Consider the following 16,002-nt stretch of genomic DNA (forward strand, 5'->3'; position numbering starts at 1 on the left):
TTCGTGGAATGTGAAGAGACGTCTGTTGGGGGATATGAGGAGCCTCTCAGAAGTTATAAAACCAAGGCTCCTCATTTAATTTTCATTTTATGTTTTTGCAGGAAGGAAGAGGTGGAGGTTATTGGAGGATTAGATTGGAGTTTTTGAATAGAAGTAAATTGAAGTTTTGGAGTAACATTTTTGCAGGTGAGATTTCTATTTTTTATTTACATTTTCATTTAGATTTAGATGTAGATGTAAATTGAAGTTCAAAATTAGTTATAATATTCTACTTTGATTTAGATTTCAATTTTAATTAATTTCATTTAGATTTAGAATTCTGTTCATAACTATTTAGGCTTGCATTTAATAGTTTAGTCTTGCATGTTTGATTTAGATTTAGATTTGTATTCAAAATCTATTTGATATATATATTTTATAATACTTTTCATTGTTAATGGTGCTTGATGGGAGTGTTTTAGGGATGTCTTCTTTTCTATTTCTGAAATATTTTGGTCCACTATGTACTTTCCTAACCAAATCTATCCATTTTCTTTTGATTCATGCATGGAGCTTCCTGACGCTATTAGCGCATTGCTGGGACTGAATGGGAATGGATTAAAGATAAATGACTGACTCTGGATCTGGATATGCATTTGGAATTGGCTCTGTTGCGGCTCCAATTTATAGGTTCCTTCCAGTCTATGAGCGCACTAAAATCTTTGCAGAATTCAGAAGATCCATGACAAATTGAAACATTGAATTTTTGGAGCCTTTTGATTTCAATTTCTATTTGACTTTGATTTGGGTCATTGTATTTGGACAAAATTCCAGAGTTGCTCGGTCTTCTCAGATTTTATTTATTTTATTTCTCTGTAAATGTTGTTAATAAGAATGAGTCTTGTTCATTTGAGTGTTGATAGCATCAATCTCTCTATTTTGAAAATATAGTATTTGTAATGTTTTTATAAAAAAAACCTAAATGAATATTCGATTGTTCTGTGATAGATTGTTCTGTGAGGTTCCAACTTGGAGCTAATAAGATGCTCACTTCTAAAAACTCTTCGTAGTATAACCTTGTGTCTTCTTTAAGTTCTTTACTAATCTTTATCGCCTCCCTGCAATGGATTGTTTTTCAGTGTATTTTAGCCGGTGTGATTCATGAGTATGGAATCAGTTTAAACTATTGATGCAAGAATGAAAATCCATGGCAAACCCATTTTGGATTCCGTCATACTCTTCTATCAATGTGAAAAAAAATTATTTCCCACTTACATTAATATTAATTGGTATGGATTTACTTTCATTATATAATGTATGATATGAACAAAATAATTTATATTAGAGAAGATACAAATAGTTGGAAGTCAGGAATAAATTGTTGTTACATAGTTTTAAAATCTGTATTATGCAGAACAACAAATCTTTTACATAGTTTTAAAATCTGCATTATGCAGAATAGATCTATGTTGTGTAGATTTTCTATTTTTAATTTAATCACGTTTTAAACAGAGCAATTAAGTTTTACAATGGGGTGGGTAGATTTGGTAATTTAGTAATTCAATATAAAAGTCATCATTTAATCAATAAAATACACTTCAACACAGTTTATTTCTGGCTTGCATCCTGAGCATTTGATATTTTAGTCATTCATTTTAATATTTTCAACTTTGACATTTTATATCTTGATATTGCTTACTCATCTTTGGAAGATGCAATGCCAAGATGAGACAAAGTTCATTCAAAACCATTAGATAAATGAAAAAAATTAATGCATTTAGTGCACAAAATAAAGAATGCATATGCAATCAATTTTTTTTATCAATCTTTATGATAGCTTTTTTTTAAAATAGAAAATAAAAAATAGAAAATAGAAATTATTCTTTTATGTATGTAGAAAAAAATTAGAAAGATTTTATGTATGTAAAAAATTAAAAGAATTCTATATACATTTAGATTTTTTGAAAAGAATTCTATTTACATCTAGATATTTTGATTGAAATAACCATAATGTAAAAACAAAATATAAAATAGAAATGTTAATATATGTATGTAGAAAAAATTAGAAAGATTGCATGCATCTAAAAAAATTCTATTTACATCTAGATTTTTTTAGAATGGAAAAAAATGGATAATAGAAATATCAGTTGCATGTTTGTAGAAATAAATTAGAAAAACATGTATCTAGAAATTAAAAAGATTCTATATGTGTCTAATTTTTAGATTTTACTTTATTCTAAACTAATTATTGATGGATATATATTTTAAAAATATTTATGTAGTTTAACGTTTATATTTTAATTAATTTGTATGCAAATAGCAAAAAGAATAAATATTTTATATATATGTAGATTAATTTCTATTTTTAAAATTTACAAGTAAATAAGTACTTTATTCATTTAAAGTAAACAAGTTTTTAAGTAATATATTTTTATTTTAGAAATATATTAATCATAATGTTCATTTATTATTACTTATTTAATATACTTACTCTAAAATCTAAGACAATAGAAATGATATTTTATTAACTTTGAAATAGGGAAGAGTCAAGCAAGTTCGTTTACAAAAATACCAAAAATATATTTGGTCTTTGATCAAATTGGAGTTAATATTAGAAATATAAATATGATCATTAACAGTTAAGCTAAATTCAGTTCAAAACAATAATATTATTTAAATTTAAATAAAATAAGCCATGTTTACTTTGAAACATCAAAAAACTAATTAACTAATACAATAATTAAAATAAATGAATCTATTATGACATATAGAAAAATATTTTCGAAGTATAATTTCTTTGTTTTTCAATCAATATGAGTTTTTTTTTCTACTTGAAAAGATAAACCATCCTAATTGTCATCCTTAGTTAACCCTAACAGCAACCCCTACCTGAGCCCTAGCCCCAAAAATGATGTACAATCTAACTATAATCCAAAATTAAACTATAATTATAGCACTAAAACATATCCCTATTGATATTCTAAACTCTAATCATGACAAAAATCTCAGCCCAAACCATAATCTAAACCAAAAACCTACACACTAATATTGGTTATAGTCCTAACCCTAAAATCTAACCCTTAACCATAATGTAAAAACAAACTCCAGAATATTGATCAAAATCCTAAACCTAACTATAGGGATAACCATGATATTAAACTCTAAATCCAGTCCCAAGGTCTTAACCATGGTGTAAACCTATAACCGAACTCTTAAAAAATTTACTAATCCCTGATCCTAATCACATTCCCAACTTTAAAATTGAACCATAAACCATAGTTGTAACCATAATCATAAACTTAAACAAAACCCTAACCCTAAAGGTACAATCATAAAATTAATCATAGCTTAGACCCTAATCCTAGCACAAACCACAATCATGACCAAATATAAATCGTCACCTTACCCCTAATCATAATTTCAATGTTAACCCTAACATTAGTTTCAATCCTACCAGGATATGAACCCTAATATAGACTTCACCTTGATCCTCACCCTAATCTTAAGTCTAATTAAACCCTGACTAAAACCTAATCTAAATGATATATCTAACTATAATCCTAACTGTAACTATCATACAACCCAATGCTAACCCTCATGTATATTTAATCCCTAATCTTAACTCTAAATATTCTATAAACTCTAGAATTGACCTTGATTCTAACCATAACCCTAAAATCTAAATTGTAACCATAGCACGAAAGGTGGGGACCCCCGCTACGTGGCACAATTCTAGGTCTTGGAGCCTCGCGAAAGCACTACAGAGTGAGGAAATGTCAGAAAGGTGACATGTGGTAGCATGACGCAATTCTGGGCTTTAGAGCATTGAAGAAACAATGCAGCGTAAGGAGGCGCTACAATGGAGACTCATGGAAAGAAGAGGAAAGACTTTCATGTCGCTGGCAGAAAACTACGAAAAGAGATAACATGATGTGTTAACCTCCCACAAAAAATGCAAGGTTGACCACAATGGGGAATTTGGTTTCCCCAAAAATGAATGATGGTCATCGATGAAGGTCTTCCTCTCGAAATAGACGGCATACATGCATCGTGAATCCTCACATATGAAGGATTAAGTCACAACCGTTGATGTAGATTCTCCCCTCAAAAAGGATGACTGAGATGCAACGAGGAAACTCCTCCCAATGAAGGATTAAGTCACATTCGTCGAACAAGATTGGCTTTATTTCCAATGGATGACTAAGATGTAGTGAAGAGATTCCTCCCAACAAACGAAGCAGATAGCACAAAAGGTGTGAACCCCCTCCATGTGGCACAATTTTGGGTCTCAAAGACTCATGAAAGCATTGTGGAGTGAGGAAATGTTGGAAAGGCAATGCGTGGTAGCATGATGCAGTTCTGGGCTTAAGAGAATTGAAGAAACAATGTAGCATGACGATGCATCAGAATGGAGATGCATGGTAGCATCTTGTGCAATTCTAGGCTTTAGAGTGTTTTGAAGACACTAGCATATAAAGAAACGTTAGAATGGGAATGCATGGCAACATCTTACACTTTTGGGAAGATGAGAAGATAGCTCGTGAAGAAATAAGAGTTATCGAATCTCGCAGCATGAATCAACCTGACCAAGAAAAAATGATCCAACGTGGTCAATGAAGAAATCGAGCCAACACAAAATGTTAGCCACCAACTTTAGCGATGGTAACCCTCTACAAAGAACCTATCCCATTTAAGGTCTCTCAGATCAGACATCAGTGATGGGTTGAATAGGGGAAAACAATAGCACACAATGCCCTCCTAAATGAAATTCTAAATGTAACACTAATAACCATGGTCCTACTTCTTTCCCTAACCTTATCCATGAGCGTGGGAATATACATATTATTATGTAGGGCACCTTATATAATAATAAATATAATCTAAAATCCCAACCCCTACTCCCCTCCTAACTATAACTGTGACCATAAGAAAACTTCTAAATATAACCCTTCCTCTAACTCTAACCCTAACCCTAACCCTAACTATAACTGTAACCCTATCCCTACCACTAACTGTAACCCTGAATCTAACTCTACCATAATTGGACTTTAACCCTAACTATAACTGTAACCCTAAACCTAACTCTAACCTTAACCGTAACCCAAAACCTAACCCTAATCGTAGCTAGAATTCTAATACTCTGTCTACCCCTAACTCAAACTATAGCCCTAACTATAACTCAAACTCTAACCCTAACTCATATTCTAACCCTAAACCTAACCCTAATCTTGACCCTAACCCCAACCCTAAGCCTAAGCCTAACCCTTTGTCTACTCCTATCTCTAACCCTAACCCTAACCCTAATCCTACCCCTAACTCTAACCCTAAATCTAACTCTTACTATAAATCTAACTCTACCATAATTAGACTCTAACCCTAACCCTAACTTTAATCCTGACTGAAACCCTAACCCTAACCCTAACTCTAACCTTAACCCTGACTCAATCCCCTTACCCTAACCTTAACATTGATATAACTCTCTCTATATATAACCCTAACTCTAAATATAAACGTATCCCTAGCCCTAACCCTAACCCTAAATCTAACTCTAACCCTAACTGTAAGCGTAACCCTACCCCTACCGATAACTCGAATTGTAAATCTAAGTCTACCATAATTGGATTTTAATTTTAACCCTAAACCTAACTCTAAACTTAACCCTGACTCAAAACTCTAACCCTAACCCTAACTCTAACATTAACCCAACTGTAAAATTTCTATTGGTAACTCAAACCCTAAACCTAACCCTAATTCTAGCCCTAACTCTAACTCTAGCTCTAGCTCTAACCCTAACTCTAACCATAACTCAAACTGAAACCCTAAACGTAACCCTAATCCTAACCCAAATTATAATGCTCTGTCTACCCCTAACTCAAACTATAACCCTAACCCTAACTCAAACTCTAACCCTAACTCATACTCTAACCCTAAACCTGACCCTAGCCCTAACCCTAACCCAAAACCTTACCCTAACCCTAACCCTAACCCTATCTATAACCCTAACCCTAACCCTAACTCTAATCCTAATCTTAACCCTAATTCTAATCCTAACACTAACCTTAACCCTACCCCTAACTCTAACCATAAATCTAACTTTGCCATAATTAGAATCGAACCCTAACCCTAACCTTAACCCTAGCTCAAACCCTTACCCTAACTTTGTCCCTAACCATATATCTACGTATGACTATAACATTTTACATTACAATATCCCAAAAATAAAATATATATTTTTATCTAAATTAAACTCCTTATATTAAATTTAAAATAATATTTGACTCAAACCTTAACCGTAACCCTAACCTTAACCATGAACATTACTCTAACCCTAACCTTAACCATAAACATAACTCTACGCCTAACACTAACCCTAATTCTAACTCTACCATAATTGGACTCTAATCCTATCCCTAACCCTAACTATAAGCATAACTCTAACCCTAGCCTTAACCATGAGCATAACTCTAACTCTAGATCTGACTCTACCATAATTGGACACTAACCCTAACCCTAACCTTAATTTTGATCCTAACTCAAACCCTAACCCTAACTCTAACCTTAACCTTGATTCAAACCTTAACCCTAACCCTAACCCTAGCCTTACTATAACCCTAACTCTAATCATAACCATAACCATAACTCTAACCCTAACCTTAACCATGACCATAACTCTAACCCTAACCTTAACCATAAACATAACTCTAATCTGAACCTTAACCATAACTCTAATGATAACCATAACCATAATTCTATCCTTGACCTTAACCATAGCTCAAACCCTAACCCTAACTCCAACCCTAACCCTAATGCTAACCCTAACCCTAATTCTATCCCTAAGGTTAACATTAACTGTAATGTTAACTTTGTCCCTAACCATATATCTACGTATGAATATAACATTTTACATTACAATATCCCAATTCTTTTTATTTATCTAAATTAAATTCCTTATATTAAATTAAAATATATATTTGACTCAAACCCTAACCTTAACCCTATCCCCACTATAACCCTAACCATAACCATAATGATGACTCTAACCCTAACCTTAACCATGAGCATTACTCTAAACCTAACATTAACCATAAGCATAACTCTACCCCTAATTCTAACCCTAATTCTAACTCTACCATAATTGGATTCTAACCCTATCCCTAACCCTAACTATAAGCATAACTCTAACCCTAGCCTTAACCATAAGCATAACTCTGACTTTGGATTTGACTCTACCATAATTGGACTCTAACATTAACCCTAACCTTAATTTTGATCCTAACTCAAACCCTAACCCTTTAAACTCTAACCTTAACCTTGACTCAAACGTTAACCCTAACCCTAACATTAGCCTTACTATAACCCTAACACTAACCCTAATCATAACCATAACCATAACCATAATCCATATGCATTGCATGAAGCTAAAACAACACACATGCTTTTATTGTTGGAATAATTCCACCTTACTATCTCCACGTTGCCAGTCAGTTATAACAAAACTACCAGTTTGTCATATTTCCCAGCCATTGACTGTTAGTGCTGTCAAAATAATACTAGGTCCTCTACAATATATGAGGAAGTTAGTTTATTTGCAACATGAATTCAGGGAAGTTCTACCAACCTATAGGTGTTGGAAGCATCTATATATAGAGAGAGCCACTGTAATGTGTTGCTATACTTAGATTAATAAAACAATATCTTTATCTTTCAAATTTTTTTTGTGTTGTTGTTCTTTTCTCTTAAGTTTCTCTATGTTTTCTTCATGGTATCAAAGCAACTTTTGATTCATGGGCTGTGATATGGTTTCTTGCTCTGATGTATGACTATATCAGAGCATCTATGATTCACAGCTTATGGTAAAAATTGTTTGTGTGAAGTTTTAGTTTTTTTGCTGCATGTTATTTATGATTGAGCAACATCAAATAAATCTACGAATATTTTGGAGAAAGCTAGAAGAATCCAATAAAGTGTTTATCATAATCATATGAGAAAATGTCTTTTAATGCCAAGCTGAAGAAAAATCAGAAAAGTGTTGAATATCGTAGGAAGCAAGACACTGTTGTTTGTGTAGTTCTTAAAAAAAATATTGAGTAGTTTGGGCTTTATGTTGGCTATTAGATCTATCGTTTTTATTGGATTTGAGTGTCTAGGTATAGAAAATAGTTGGGAGATGGTATGTTAAAGTTTTTTTTTTATCACATAATGAAGATGATGTAGGATGTAAGTGTATGGATTGGTAGTAAGTGGATATGTCAATTTAAATGTGAAGGTTATGTTGTCAAGTTTTGGTCATGTAATGGAAGATTGTTGAATCAAATATCCCTCAAGTGAGTATTGTACCTAATCTATTGTAAGAGGTGCATTATCCGTTGTGCTCGACGCCTCAAAAGTTTTAGATATTGATGAACCATGTATCTGAAAAATATTTCTAGAGAACTATTGAGCACAATGGCTAGGTACCCATGTGACTCGGTAGATGGATTATTTTTTATATGGACTCAATACTAGTGTGCATGAGAAAAGTTTAGAGTTGGTTTCTCCATCATTGGATCAATGGTTTTGTGAAGTTTGAAGGGTTTGTGGTAATCCAAAACCACTTGTTTAGGTGAATCTATTGAAAGCTTTGTGGTAAGCCAAAACCACTTATTTAGGTGAAAAACCTAAAAGTCTTGAAGGGTTTGCGGTAATCCAAAACCATTTGGTTAGGTGAAAAACCTAAAAGTCTTGAAGGGTTTGTGGTAAACCAAAACCACTTGTTTGGGTGAAAGATCCTAAAGCATTTTTTGAAGAGTTTGTGGTAAGCTAAAACCACTTAACAAGAGGAATGAATTTTTCCATAGTGATAGTGATAGGGGAAACTAAAAATTTCTAATACAAAAATGAGACACAGTAGGCTTTCTTCCACTCCAAGCCTCTTCAGGGGTTATGTTCATGACAACCTTTGTAGGAGTTCTATTTAGAATATAAACTGCTGTATGAATTGCTTCAGCCCAAAGATTTACCTCTATTTGTTCTTATAATTCTTAGAAATTTCCAACTTTTCTTTTCAGTTAGAACCTTAAACTCCTTAAATTTATGAAACACTTCCTCCTTCTTTTGTAGAAAGTATACCCAAATTCTTCTTGAATAGTCATCTATGAATGTGATAACATACCTTGCACCTCCAAGTGAGGATGTTTTGAAAGGACCCATTACATCGCTGTGGACTATGTGTAAAGGCGTTTTGGTTCTCCATGATTTTGCTCGTGGGAAACTTTTTAAATGTTGCTTGCCCATTGCACATCCTTCACATACTGCTTTTGTTGGAGAGATTCTTGGTAGACCATGCACCATCTTCAACTTCTCTATAATTTTGAGACTTTGATAGTTTACATGCCCTATACGCTCATGCCACAAGCTGCTCACATCATCGTACTTTGCAATAGCACATAAATCTTTATTTCCAATAAATTCTTGAAATTTATAAAGCCCATTTTCCTCTCTACCAATTGCAGTCACTTCATAATTTTTATTCACATCCTTGACTAAGCATTTATCATTGTAAGATTCTACTTTGTCTCCTTGATTTGCAATTTGAAAGACATAGAGAAAATTTGTTGATAGTTGAGGGACAAGCTTCACATTTTTTAACATTCCATTATTTACTTGCACATTTCCACTTCCTTGAACTTCTAGAGGACTATTATCTCCTAGATATATATTCTCACCATTGCTTTCACTGAATAACTCAAACTGCTCCTTATTATGTGACATATGTTGTGTGCAACCAAAATCAATTATCCATTCATCCTTAAAAGAACTATTTGCTTTAAGTGCTACATAGAAGGTATTCCTCTTAGAATCAAATGATTTTGTAGACTTATTCTTTTCTAAATCATTAATCCTTTTGTAACATTCATTAGCTTTGTGTCATTTCTTACCACAGTGATGACATTTCCACTTACTTCTATTTGGATTCCTATATGAATTATTATTATCTCCATACTTCCAAATCTTTCAATTAGATCTATTATCTTGTGTCCTTTGATGATATTGTTTTTCTTTCATTAAAAATGCTTGAGATTCACAATCAAAAATAGAGGATTCTCTTTCTTTTATTTGACATTTTTCTTCTTGAATTAACTTAGCACACAACCCATTAGATTTAATGCCTTTTAATTTATCAACAGTATTAAGTCTCCTTATAAAAGATTGATAAGAGCCTAGAAGATTTTGTGAAATTATTTGCACAAAATCCTTATCATCTATGATATTTCCAAGAGAAACCAATTCATTTTTCTTTTCCTTTAATTTACTTAAATGAGTCACTACTTCCTATGAGCCTTTTAATTTTAGATTATACAACTTTTTGATGAGAGATATAATCCATACATCACTTGAATTTTGATACAAACTTTCCAAGATCTTCCATACTTGGCACTCCTCTTCTTTCATTTCAAACTTCTGGAAAAACTTCTTCTGAAAGCGTTAACTTTATCAAAGCAGATGCCTTCTTGTCTCTCCTATTCCAATCATCATGTTCTTTTCTAGAATCTACTAGTCTCTGCTCACTACCATTTGCAATATCATAACAGTTCTGTAGAGTTAGAGACATTTCAATTTGTGAAACCCAATCATAGTAATTCTTTCCATTCAATCTAATTGAGGGTAGAGGAGTACTAAGAGAATCCATTAATCAACTTCTCTTCTTTTTTGAAAAAAATAGAACTTTCAGCACGTCAAAGTTAACAAGGACATGAAATTATTACCAAATTTGTGTAGAGAATAAACTTAGTGTTGTTCAACCAATTTTTAGCCTGCAACAAAGAAGATTAGAGATTTTCTCCATAAAGCCACTGCCCAGAAATTAGATCTACTCAAAAGAAGGTGGATGAAAAATTGTATAGGTAGCTTGTCGGTAGTCTCTTATATCTTACCATAACTAGACCAAATATTGCATATGTTGTTAGTGTTGTATCCAGGTACATGGAAAACCCACGCTTTGATCATTGGAAGGCTGCTAAGAGGATCTTGAAGTACATCAAAGACCCTTACAAGCTTGGCACTGAGTACCAACATGGAGGAGACCCTACTTTAGTAGGCTATATAGATTTTGATTATGTAGCTGATATTGATGATAGGAAATCAACTTCAGGATATATCTTCCACCTTGGATTCAGACCAATCTCTTGGAGCAGCAAGATGCAATCAACAGTGACACTATCATCAATAGAAGTCGAATATATTGTAGCATCAAAGGCATCTCAAGAAGCTCTATGGATCAGAAGACTACTTGAAGAGACATGTCATCAACAAGCTCATCGAACTACCATATTTTGAAACAACCAAAGCACTATTAAGCTTGCAAAGAATCCTGTCTGCCATGCAAGATTCAAACATATTGAAGTTCACCACCACTTTGTTTGAGATCTCATGGAGAGTGAAGTAATCAAGCTACACTTCTGTGGCATTGAAGATCAAATTGTAGATATATTTACCAAAGCATTATCTACTATCAAATTTTTCAAGTTTAGAAAATTGCTATATCTCAAAGAGGTTGATGTTTGAATTCATTCTTGTAATAATTTCTCCCACTTAAAGATGCATTCATGGTAGAAATTAAGGGAAGGTGTCGGAATAATTCCACCTTATTATCTCCACATCACTGGTCCGTTATAACAAAATTGCTAGTTTATCATATTTTCCAGCCATTGGCTTTTAGTGCTGTCAAAATAATATCAGATCCTCTGCAATGTATGAGGAAGTTAGTTTATTTTCAACATGAATTCAAGAAAGTTCTACCAACCTATAGGTGTTGGAAGGCTCTCTATATAGAGAGAGCCATTGTAATGTGTTGTTGTAGCTAGATTAATAAAACAATATCTTTCTCTTTCAAATTTGTTTTGTGCTGCTATGCTTTTCTCTTAAGTTTGTTTATGTTTTTTTCATTTATACTAATAAACAAAAATAATAATTTGAATCCATGTAATCACAAGACAAGCTACAATGGATGGAATGTTAGTATTTAAAATCCAAATGAATATATATTATTTACTTACCACATTTAGCGGCTAAGATTGCCCTATACTCTTCCATGTCTTGTATATTAATCGAAAGAATAGACTCTGTTTGACATCGCAGGGCTAGTATTCCAAATTTCCGCCAGTTATCTACCTGGGGAGGTAAGCCCAATACCACTATTTATAATAAAAAAATGAATCTTATTAAGGCGAAGGTAGTGACAGCTAAAAAATAGAGAAAGAAACATATCTATTTTCTATCATTTACGATTGTCAATGCAATTGCAATTACGAAGAATATCCATTTCGCACACATTCTCTGTTTTGTGTGTGTCTAGTTTTTTATATTATCATAGTGTTGTTAACGTGTCTCTGTAGCTTTTGGACTATTAGGGCACTCCTTTAGGCCTAGTTGTATTTGGGCAATACCTTAATTTTACTACACTTAATCAAAATAAAAATGAAAATAATAAGTTCAAACATTCATAAATACTTAAAGCAACAAATGTAAATGTGACCTATGAATCCTGCAATATATAGTAAATATATAATGTTAATAAAAGACAACTAGAAATATCATGTTAACATGAAGCTATCTTCACATTTTAATATAGTATTTAAAAAAATGTCATGATGACATCAAGCTCCCTTACCTTCCTACCCATTTACTTGTTCCTGCAATTTCAATACATCAAAGTTGTGATCTTCACTTTTTTTCCTACTATTTTCATTTTTTACTTAACTATTTGTATAATATTTTTAGTATCACTGTTTAATTCAAACAATGAAATTTAAAATTAAAAACATTTTTATATTCAAATATTCTATTTTTAAATAGATGAGTACTTTGAAGAATAATTAGAAAGCATGTATTTAGTTAAAAAACAAAAACAAAATGACACAACGTAATATTCAAAATGTGCATGCTTTGAAAATTAGCTAGAGACCCTATATTTATTAATAAATAATCAATAAAAAAATGACAAACTAGATAGTACTGGTGACCTTCCTATTAATAGAACATATAATATAAATAAACATTTTACTAGTGAGGCCAGCCGTCCAAAATGACTCTGACTTTTTCTGCTTCAGCTTTTGATTTGAATGAAAGTTGACTGACGCTGCAATCAACCCATTCAATTCATCGCTAAAATTGATGACATGAAACACAAATTCTACTTCTAACTGGGTTGCACAACACGGATTTGATCTCAGCTACAAAATGAGGTGCAGCTCTTGCTTTTCTATTCTTCTTTTCTTCTTTGTAATGATTTTTTCTTCTGTGAAATCCGATTACAGATGGCATAATTGTAACAATGATTCAACTTACGCCAACAGCAGTACATATTCTGCTAATCTGAACCGAGTCATGTCGGATCTATTTACAAATACATCTCTAAATTCGGGGTTTAACAAATCTTTCTATGGTCAAACACCCAACAAGATCTATGGTCTTCTGCAGTGTTTTGGGAACTTATCAGCACAGAAATGCTCAGACTGTGCACAAGCAGCAAAGACTTCTCTCATGGAGCATTGCGCGAACACCACAGGTGGCATGATATTGATGGATGACTGTTTTTTGCGCTATGACAACTCTAATTTCATTTCAACCCTCGATACCAACGTATATAAAAAGCTGTGGAATCCCATTGAAGTCGACACGAGCAATATGGATGATTTCAAAGCCAAAACCTCTATTCTTCTCTCCAACTTGTCCAATCTAGCTTTAGATCCTGCAAATAAGCGATTCGCCATGGGAACGACCAACTACTCCACATCCAAAAATGTCTATGGGCTCGTTCAATGTTGGAGATATTTATCTATCAATGATTGCAAGAATTGTTTGTTTACAGCAAGAAAAACTGTGGAGGATTGTTGTTCTATGAACCAAGGAGGTCGGGGTCTGTTAGGAAACTGCGTGGTCAGATTTGAGTCATATTCATTTTTCAACACTACAGTTGTATCTTCTCCACCTACTTCAACAACTTCTGCACCTCCCACAGCAGGACAGACCCAATCAAAGAGTAAGCACAAACACCTCCTTTTAATATTTGTTGGATTCTATGTCTGATATTCTTGTATTGAAAAGAATCTGCACTGCAGAGAAGCAGTCAAAAGTACCCTTAATCTTGGGAGTATTTGTCTAATTGCAATGAGAAAAAGAGTGAGATTTGTCATTTTTAGGAGCCCAGTCACCCACAACGAAGGTGCTGCGTCCAATTTTTTTTGTTCTCTGTTGGGTTTAGTTTTTAAACAAAAAAATTCTGAGTTTTTATAATTTTCTTTCCTACACAGAGGGGCATGGGTATTCTGCCGAATCTCGTTTACTCATACCTGACCAGCAACATTTACTCATGAGCTTAGGGACATTGGCAGAAGCCACACAAAATTTTCATGAAAATAACAAGCTTGGAGAGGGAGGCTTTGGAAGTGTATACAGGGTGGGGCTATATTGTATCCTTGACCTTAATCAACACTGTGTTCATAAGGTTATTAAGGGGGAAATTTCTTTAAGAGAAATGCAGAGCTCTAATTCTGGTTTGATCTTTCAGGGAACAAATAGAGACGGGAAGGACATAGCAGTCAAAAAGCTGTCTGCAAAATCTTTCCAAGGTACAATGGAGTTCATGAATGAAGTGAAGCTAATATCTAATGTTCAGCACCGAAATCTTGTGAAGCTGTTAGGATGTTGCACAGAAGGAGATGAACGGTTGCTTATTTATGAATATCTTCCCAATAAGAGCCTGGATACTTTTCTCTTTGGTGAGTTATGTTCTCTCTTTATTTATTACATATAATATAATATTATTTTGCAGAGTCATAGTTTAAACATTATACATTTAGCTTCATTTCAGTACTAAAAGTGTTAAATAGTCAAAATTGACTTATTTTTTCCAAGCTTAATTTTTTTCCTTAGCATGTGATGCTTTGAAGAATGATGGATAGAATTGGGATTAGAGATCCAGAAAAGCGAAGACAGCTAGATTGGCAACAACGCTATAACATCATCACTGAAATTGCTCGGGGTCTTCTCTATCTTCATGAAGATTCACAGGTGAAAATCATTCACAGGGATATTAAAACAAGCAATATTTTGCTTGATGACAAATTTAATCCTAAAATAGCTGACTTCGGTTTAGCCAGAATTTTCCCAGAAGATGAAACACAAATCCAAACAAGAATTGCGGGCACAATGTAAGGACCCCAATGATGATTGAAATTGTTTAAAATTATTTTTCAATTTTTCTAAGTGGGGTTTATTTGTGAGGCAGAGGTTACATGGCTCCAGAGTATGCAATGCGAGGACAACTGTCAGTTAAAGCTGATGTTTATAGCTTTGGTGTGCTAGTGCTTGAGATTGTCAGCGGAAGGAAAAACTTAGATATTCATTTAGACCAGGGGATGCAGAATCTGTTGGAATGGGTACCAAATCAATCTACCACTATATGTTTGTTTTCAATAATGGATTTCAATTCCAGATATCAAACTTAAAACTGACGGCACTAAGGAATAAATTAAGCTTGAAAATATAAGTCAACTTTGACTATTTAACACTTTTAGCTTAGGAATCAAATCTTAATGTATTATGTTCAAACAATCTCAAAACTGACAGATACTGACAGATATAATTTGTGATTTATACAGGCATGGAGAGTTTATAGAGGAGGAGATGTGATAACTATGGTTGAGCCAACATTAAGAGAGAGGTGCTCATAGGATCTTGTGGTACGATGCATTCATGTGGCACTTTTGTGTGTACAAGCTGATGCCACAGTTCGTCCACTTATGTCCAAAGTTGTTCCGATGATATTGAGCAATTCGGTGACATTGCCAGTTCCATCAAAGCCGGCATTTTTAAGTGGCTCGGATTCAAGTAAAGGACTAGAATTAGTAAGGCACGGAAAGGAGACACCCACATTTGAAGACTCGCAGACATCTGGAACCACCGCTTCTTCTGCGTTGGGCGTTCCATCGGTAAATGAAACCTCCGTCACTAACATGGGGCCAAGATAAGGTAGGTATTGAC

The 16,002-nt window shown here is 33.5% G+C and overlaps 1 pseudogene; it reads left to right on the forward strand.

The window, feature by feature from the left end:
* LOC149563466 (cysteine-rich receptor-like protein kinase 15) overlaps positions 1 to 16,002 on the forward strand; it is a 50,732-nt pseudogene extending 34,730 nt beyond the window's left edge.

Source organism: Cupressus sempervirens, chromosome 4, assembly GCF_028749045.1.
Source record: "Cupressus sempervirens isolate cs-2001-9-10 chromosome 4, ASM2874904v1, whole genome shotgun sequence".
Classification (NCBI taxonomy): Eukaryota; Viridiplantae; Streptophyta; class Pinopsida; order Cupressales; family Cupressaceae; genus Cupressus; species Cupressus sempervirens.